This window comes from Gadus morhua, chromosome 15 (assembly GCF_902167405.1).
Source record: "Gadus morhua chromosome 15, gadMor3.0, whole genome shotgun sequence".
NCBI classification, from domain to species: domain Eukaryota; kingdom Metazoa; phylum Chordata; class Actinopteri; order Gadiformes; family Gadidae; genus Gadus; species Gadus morhua.
The window spans coordinates 20,707,389-20,716,418 of NC_044062.1; the positions used below are offsets into that span (position 1 = coordinate 20,707,389).

The 9,030-nt window shown below is 50.2% G+C and overlaps 1 long non-coding RNA gene across 1 annotated transcript; it reads left to right on the top strand.

Moving 5' to 3' along the window:
• The first annotated feature begins 2,402 nt into the window (after nt 1-2,402).
• Nucleotides 2,403-3,005, top strand: LOC115560498 (uncharacterized). The gene is made up of 3 exons (XR_003979762.1): nt 2,403-2,491; nt 2,594-2,752; nt 2,840-3,005. It is a non-coding gene; the product is annotated as an uncharacterized LOC115560498 (long non-coding RNA).
• The last annotated feature ends 6,025 nt before the right edge of the window (nt 3,006-9,030 follow it).

Below are 9,030 nucleotides of genomic sequence, written 5' to 3' on the forward strand. Positions count from 1 at the left end.
CGCGGGAGGTTTGGCCGGCCTACGGGGCCACCCGGCTCCCATCGTCCCCGGGAGAGCTGACGGCGGAGGACGAGGGGTCAGAGGGGAACGGACCTTCCCCACTGGGGTCCCCGGTGCACAAGGGGAGCGGACCCGCCCGGAGCGAGACGCCGGAACCTACCCCCGACACCCCGGAGACCCTCACGGCCTCTGAGGAGCCAGACCCACCGGAGGGTCCGGAGAGCTCCCCCCTCACTGAGTTCTCGGACTTCTTACCAGAGGGGGGGGAAGGCTCGTCCCGACCCGGCCGGTTCGCCACCGCCCAGCTCCAGGATGAGGCCCTCAAACACGCCTGGAGCCACATCCTGGTCCACGACGGATCCTACGAGCGCAGCAGGCCCAGGCGAGGGTCCATAACCGGGGAGCCCAGCTGAGGACCTTTCAGCCAGGGGACCTGGTCCTGGTCCTGGTCCCCACGGCGGAGTGCCGGTTCCTTGCCAAGTGGCAGGGACCCTACGAGGTGGCGGAACGCGTGGGGGAGGTGAACTACCGGGTCAGCCAGCCAGGGAGGCGGAAGCCGACACAACTTTACCACATTAACATTCTGAAGCAGTGAAGGGGGGGGGAGCAGACACCCGCCGACCCCGCTCCCCTGTCGCTGGCGGCCCGGCGGGAGATCCCGGAGGTCCCGGTGGGGGAGGACCTCAGCCCGGCCCAGAGGCACAACCTGGACGAGAACATCCTGCAGCCTCGGGACGTGTTCTCCGACCTGCCGGGGAGGACTGCAGTCACACACCACGACATCCGGACGGCGCCAGGCGTAAGGGTAAGGGTCCCGCCCTTACCCTTACGCGTGTCCCACCTCGGGCCATACGGACCGAGGTGCGCCGAATGCTGCAGCTCGGGGTAATCGAGGAGTCACGCAGCGCCTGGTGCAGCCCGGTGGTCCTCGTGCCCAAGCCAGACGGTACCTTTCGGTTTTGTAATGATTTTAGGCGGCTGAACAAGGCATCGGAGTTTGACGCCTACCCCATGCCCCGGGTTGATGAACTAATCGAGCGCCTGGGCCCGGCGCGGTACCTGTCGACCCTGGACCTGACCAAGGGGTACTGGCAGGTGCCGTTGACCCGAGCGGCCCGGGAAAAGACGGCGTTCTCCACCCCGGGGGGACTTTATCAGTACACCGTCCTCCCTTTCGGGGTACACGGCGCCCCGGCCACCTTCCAGCGTATGATGGACCAGCTCCTGAGGCCCCACCAGGATTACGCGGCGGCCTATATTGATGACATCATCATTTACAGCCCAAGCTGGGATGTCCACGTCCGCCAGCTAAGGGCCGTACTGGGGGAACTACAGAAGGCGGGCCTCACCGCTAACCCGGCCAAATGTCGCCTCGGGAGAGAGGAGACGACGTACCTGGGGTACCGGGTCGGGAGGGGAACAGTGCGGCCGCAGGAAGGTAAGGTAGCCGCCATACGGGCCTGGCCTCAGCCCAGCACCAAGAAGCAGGTAAAGGCGTTCTTGGGTCTGGTAGGCTACTATCAGCGCCTCATTCCCGGGTACGCCACGCTGGCCAGCCCGATGAACGACCTGACCCGTAAGGCCCTACCAGACCGAGTCACCTGGGGCCGGTTGCACCAACTGGGCGTAAGCCTGGTCGTAACTACGCCTGGTCGTAACTTGGCGTTCTAAGTCCAACCTAACCGTTACGTCGGTTGCACCAACTGGGCTTAGCGTTCTTTTCACTAAGACCAAGGCGTAAATCCTACGCCTGGTCAGGGGGAGGCGTAGAGTCGAAATTTCTGCTGTTTCCATAGCAATTATAAATAATAAAAAAAAACTTTACAATCAATCCATCCAGCGCTAATATGGCACGTATTATCCATAGGGTGTACAACGAGCGGGCATTTAGACGGGAAAGGGTAATTAGGGACAGAAGCAATCCATTGGACATTTATAATGACGAGGAGCTGATTGAGAGGTTTCGATTCTGTAGGAGAGATCTGATTGAATTAATAGAAGAGCTGTCACCGGATTTACAGTTCGTGTCGGACCGCAATGCAGCGCTACCACCGTCCTTGCAACTACTGATTGCGCTTTGTTTTTTCGCAAACGGGGCTTTTCACAACACAGTAAGCGACATGGTGAGGGTCCATAGATCGACCGCCTGTCGGGTAATCCGGAGGGTTTCCCTGGCTTTGAGCCGCCGCATCGCTAGTTACGTCCACCTCCCGAACGAGGAAGAGGCGGCGGCGATGAAGGAACGGTTCCGCCAGGCGTCCGGTATGCCTGGGATCGTGGGCTGCATAGACGGGACACATGTGCAGATCCAGGCCCCACATGAGAACGAGTATTTGTACGTTAATCGAAAAGGTTACCATTCGATTAACGTACAAATAGCATGTGACGCAAATTATAACATAATTAATTTGGTGGCGAGATGGCCTGGATCCACCCACGATTCCCGCATCCTCCGGGAGAGTGCGTTATTACAGGACTTCGAGGAAGGAAGGTAGGCTATAGCCTATAGTGTTTTTCTAATCAGCTACACTGAAACAATTTGAGCTTCACTTTAAGTAATGAACAGCAACCTAATTAAAGTCTATTTTCATAGGTGCAACGGGCTGCTCCTCGGGGACAGTGGATACCCGCTGAAACGGTGGCTGATGACCCCGCTAATGGCTCCAACAACTGACCAAGAACGGAGGTACAACACCATACACTCCGCAACTAGGTCAGTTGTTGAGAGATGTATCGGGGTTCTCAAACGCAGGTAAACCATAAGTAATATGCATCCCTTAAAAAGACATAAAAAAATATATAGGCTAGATGTAGATGTAATTTTTCTTATTTTGTTTAGGTTTCACTGTCTTCATGGGGAGATGCGGATGCACCCAGAACGGGTGTGCACAGTAATAGCTGCGTGCACAGTTCTGCACAACATTTGCATCGCCAAAAGAATCCCTCTCCCCAGACACCATCAGCCACCGGCAGTCCCCGAGGAAGATGTGCGTCAAGCCACTCGGCCTGAGGAAATCGCTGGCCGATTAGTCCGTGCTCAGCTCATTAATCAGTTGTAAATATTGTTTTAATCATGTATATATGTTTTTTATAGGCCGACACGAACTGCAAATCCGGTGACAGCTCTTCTATTTATTCGAACATATCTCTCCTACAGAATCGAAACACCTCAATTAGCTCGTCATTTGATGATGTTCACTGCATTGCTTCTGTCAAAAATAACCATTCCCGTCTAAATGCCTGCTCGTTGTAAACCAGACAATACACATTGTACTCACTTTCGTTTGCAGTGTTTTATTATTATGCATTAACACAATTGATGAACGAAAATTAATGAAAGATTGAATGAAAGGAATATTTATTTCGGTGTCCGACAGCATCTTCATTTGAACAGTAAAAAGTAAAACATTAAAACACAGAAAATATAATATGATAAATATAAATATAATAAAAATAATAATATAATAAATAAATATAATAAATATAATCAAACAATTATCCTCTAACTCTAAAATATTTATTTACATGTTTGTACAGGGATGGTCACGGTTGGTCTTCAAAAATAATGGTTTGGGGCCTAATTTGTTGCTGGAGCAACTGAATTTGGAGCCGTAATTTAATTTGTTCTAATTCAATTTTTTTGGTCTCTGCCTCTAATTTAATTGTCTCCTTCTCCACCCGGATAATTTCTTTCTCCATGAGGACCTGTTGAAGGTCCTCACTTCTCCTCCGCTTCGTTGCCGGGGGTGGGGATGGAATTGGACAGGAAGGGGTTGCCACTGCTGGTTCTATTGGTGGTGGTGGTGTTGACCTGGTAGTGGCACTTTCCAAGTCTGAAACAAAATGTGAATTTATTAATTCTGGGCAATAAGGTTAGTCCTGCTTATTCAACTAACAAACCATCCTCAATAAATATGCTAGGCTACATACCTTCTTCCAACTGCTCCGGCGGTTGAGGACAGCCGCTGTCCAACGTCCAACCCGACGAAGGCTGGTGAATCCTGCCCAAAAATAGCGACAATAATGTCACTATAAGGTGACGTTTTCGGGGGAGGACCACCGCCGGTAGGATGGTGCTTTAGAGCAGAGACGTCCTTCTTGGCCCGGGACAGGAGGTCTTTCCATTTTTTTTTGATGTCACCATCCGTCCGATGACAGCCGGAGTCTGAACAGCTGTTCAGACTCTCCATTACAAATCTCCATGTCTCTTGCTTTGTTTTGTTGGTTATAACATTGGACTGATTGGCAGTCAGTGCCGTCTTATTCTCGCTGTACAATTCTATTAATTTTCTTATTTCCAAGTCGGTGAAGTTAACCGAAAGGTTAACTTCACCGTCGGTGAAGCGTCGGTTTGTCGGATTTGTCGGTTTGTCGGATGTTGGTAAAATAGTAAACAGCTGTTGTCACGAGGTATCCTAGCAACGCGGTGATATGCGCATTCCATGAAGCATTCACATGGCAGCGCATGGCTAAGACCGGGCGTAGTTAAGACCAGGCGTAAGTCCCGGTGGTGCAACCGGCGTTAGTTCCATTCTAACGCCAGGTCGTAACTAAGACCTACTTAGCAGTTACGACCAGTCTTAGTTACGCCCAGTTGGTGCAACCGGCCCCTGGTCGGAGGCGGCGGACCGGGCTTTCAGGACGCTCCGGGAGGCCCTGTGTTCCGAACCCGTTCTAATCACCCCTGACTTTAATCTCCCCGTGATTGTGCACACAGACGCCTCGGAGGTGGGACTCGGGGGGGGTCTTGTCCCAGATCCGGGCCGGAGAGGAGCACCCCATAACCTACATCAGCCGGAAGCTCCTCCCCAATGAGCGCAATTATTCCACCGTGGAGAAGGAGGCCCTGGCCATCCAGTGGAGCCTTGAGAAACTGCGTTACTACCTCCTGGGGAGGGTGTTCACTTTGGTCACCGACCACGCCCCCCTGAAGTGGATGGCGGGGGCCAAGGATACAAACGCCCGGGTGACGCAGTGGTTCCTGGCTCTCCAGGAATTCAGGTTCCGGGTGGACCACCGACCGGGCCGAGAGCACGCCAACGCCGACGCCCTGTCACGTCGGGATGCCTGCCTGGGGGGGTTCCCCAGAGACCAGGGGCTTGAGCAAACGGGGGGGGGAGTGTGGCATCCCGCCCCTGAAACCTCGGCCTGGACGGGTCCGAGGGACCGTGAAGGACGGGGTATACCGCTGCCACCCACCAGCAGGCGACAGGGAGCACCTGGACCTTCCCCCCAATCAGCGGGATGGGGGACACCTGGCGGCTGGGAGGAGGAAGGCCCGGAGCCAGCATAAGAGAGGCTACGGAACAGGAGCAGAGGAGAGGCAGGAATATGCATCGTATGCAAGACCTAGAGGCTCACGGAGACCCTAGCGCGCCGTTGTTCTGAGTGACTCCCTAATAAAAATCCTACTATTGCCACGTGTTGAATCCTTGAAACCTGGCTCATTTACCAAGCCGGTTACCACAATGGGAGTAACATTCATCATATTTTCAACATATTTCATGTGTGAATAACATAGCAATTACCTCTTTCTGTCTTTCTCTCTTTGTTTTCAAACAGACCAAAGTTCCTTTTGAACTTATAGGCATGGACCTGGTTGGCAAACATGTAATGACTGATCAGGGAAATCAGTAAATCTGTGTGATGGTGGACTACTTCACTCGATGGTCACAGGCCTATGCCATCAAATCCAAATCTGCAGCCGAGGTCAAACAGTGCATTCTCAAATTTGTCTACCAATTTGAGGTGCCACAGAGAATACTTACTGACCAAGGCAGAGAATTTGTCAACCAAGTATGTAATTTTATCGCTATTTTAGCAAATATTTGAACTTTCAAATTACTATGTTTTATTTATTCAATGTTACAGTGGGGTTAATTTGTTCTCTGCACCATTCATACAGATCAACACCGAAGTGTGCCAAATTTCTCTGTGCCCCATACCACCCCCAGACGAATGGGTTGGTGGAGAGATTAAATGGCACTATACAGAGGTTAAGAGATGCATTTTACAACTACATCAATTGACAAAATTACCTTGTTAAAAATCGAAGAAACAGCATTTAACATACTCAAATAAAAGGGTAACATTAAACTTTTTTCAACTATCTAGAGCTCTGGGGAAGCTCACAAGAGAAAAACCCAGCACATGGGATAGATACCTGGACGCTGTGATGTTTGGTTTGCGCACCAAAAAGCAGCTCACAACCCGCTTCTCTCCATTTTACCTGATGTTTGGGAGGGAAGCAAGGTATCAATCTCAGGTGCAGGAAAACTATAAGGTTAGTTGGAATGTTTATATATATTCTCTTGTTCTTCATTAGTGAATGACGTTACATAGTTTTGAACTGTAATCAAATTAAATAAGCAATTTTGTTTTTTACAGGTCGATGGGTCCTTTGAGGAGCAGTTTAATGAAGGGGAGGTGGCAATGGACATCGAGCAACAGGACAAAATTGTCAGCATTGTCCAGCAAAATGTGGAAAAGGTTCAGGAGAGAACCAGAGGGAGACTGCAATCCCTGAAAAAGAGAGCGAGCTTTAAGGTGGGGGACATGGTGTGGAGGAAGAACGTCCGTAGCCTGCAGCGGAAAGGGGGAAAGCTGGATCCGGAGTTTCTTGGGCCGTTCACAGTGGTGAACATTGAAGAGAAAAGTGTTGACCTTGTGGATAGTTCAGGAAAATCTATCCACAAGGTCAACACTGATCACCTGAAGCTGCACCCCACACTACCCCAACCCCAAGAAGGTTGAAAATTCCCCCAGTCTCTTCCATTACCTCCACTCAACCTGCTGCCACCTCCACTCCACCTGCCACCTCCACTCCACCTGCTGCCACCTCCACTCCACCTGCTGCCACCTCCACTCCACCTTCTGCCACCTCCACTCCACCTGCTGCCACCTCCACTACACCTGCCACCTCCACTCCACCTGCTGCCACCTCCACTCCACCTGCCACCTCCACTCCACCTGCTGCCACCTCCACTCCACTTGCCACCTCCACTCCATCTGCCAATTCCGCTCCACCTGCCACCTCCACTCGCTGCCACCTCCGCTCCACCTGCTGCCACCTCCACTCCACCTGCTGCCACCTCCACTCCACCTGCTGCCACCTCCACTCCACCTGCCACCTCCACTCCACCTGCTGCCACCTCCACTCCACCTGCTGCCACCTCCACTCCACCTGCCACCTCCACTTCAGAGGAATGTATGTAACGCTATGAAGCTCACTCTGATATTCTAAACTTTTATGTAAATGTTCAACCTTAAAAGTTCAGGTAACTCAAACAAAACAGCTGTTCAGGAGAGAAGATATTGAATCGATTTAATAATAACATTTTATTTTTTTCATGTAAGATGTTACAGAGGCTTGGGACGGCAAAAGTGTTCATGTTCTGCTGTCCAGAATCGGACCATACAAGATGTTTTATTGGGACATCTGTAGGACAACTCCGGGTCAGGAACTTGAGAGTGAGGTAAGCTTCAGTATTTTATTCTCCTTTAGTTAACTCATATAACAAAGAAATCTCCGAATGCTAGTACACCATAAGTTAACTGACTTCATTTTCAAATGGATTTGCTTTCCCTAGGTGATCAATGCCACCCTGCTCAGAATGGTCCAGAAGCACAATTGCCAAGGGGGGAAAAAGGCACTTTGCATTAATACATCTGCCATGACACAAATTTGGAACAGGAAGACTGCATTCTAAGGGTAGGCACAGGTTTTTTACTGTTTTACTGTTTTACTGTTTACGATTTACTGTATGTTGTGGTTGTTTTTTTTAACAGTAAATTGTGTGTTATTTTAGAAGTGTGATCCATCATTGTATGGAGTCATTCTGGGGGTAGTGAATGAGCCAAATCATTGGATACTCACAGTAAGTTAAACATTATCTTAGGCTATGTATTCATATTGTTACGTATTTTAAGAACACAAGCTGTATCTCCCTCACTTAACCACTAGGAAGTAGGACCAAACATATAAGCCGTAAATACTATACATAGCCACAAGGGGAGTGTTACGTATTTTAAGAATCTAAGCTTCCCTCACTTGTCCACTAGGAAGTAGGACCAAACATATAAGCTGCGTTACCCTCACATAGCCACAAGGGGAGCATGACGTTATTGAAGGCTGCTCCCTCTTCACCTTTAATTAAGTGAAGAAGCCGAAGCCATAACGTCAACCCGGCCACGCCCACTAGGCCACGCCCACTTGGCGGTCTCTACCTGAGGACAAGGGGTGAATAGTGGCCAGAGATTTTCAGCGACACCCGCGAGGGGACATGGGCCTTTGCCCATGTCCCGTAGTAGCCAGAGTTATTATCTCTCACTCGTGTTAGATACAAATCCCTCCGTATAGCTTCACTTACCATGCCGAAACATGCCGACGACTTTATAATAAATGAAGTGAGTTAAAGCAACCCGGGATTGGACAACTTTCTTCGAGAATATGCAACAAAGAATGTATTACGTATTTCTTCGTGGAAGGAGGGGTCGAATCCAAAGGAATAGCTTTAAAGAGACTTTATTTGTATAAAGTATTTTCGGTATGGTAAACTGATGCTCTGAAGTAAAGAGAGATTGAAGATGTGTTCTAAGCACGTGCGAGAGTGTTCTCCTAGCCACAAACCCACGTATGTCTAATCGCTGCCGAGAGCTCTAATGTTTTCGTGGCCAGGTGGGCTTCTTTATGGACTCAGCGAGGACCAAAAGACTTGGAGAGGACTTGGAGAGGAACCGGTGTGACGTAATCCTCAGTATCTATTGCAGCCTTCAGTAATGTCCTGCTTTCCCTTGTGGCTATGTGTAGTATTTACGGCTTATATATTTGGTCCTACCCCCTATTGGTTAAGTGAGGGAAATACAGCTTGTGTTCCTAAAATACGTAACAGGAGCAAGACCTTACTGAAGGCTGCAATAAATACTTTAGCCACAGAAGGCAGCACCACAGACAAGGCGAGGAAGCCGAGGGTAATACGTCACACCGGCTCCTCCCACTCCTTCCGGGTCTTGCGGACCAGACGATAACAC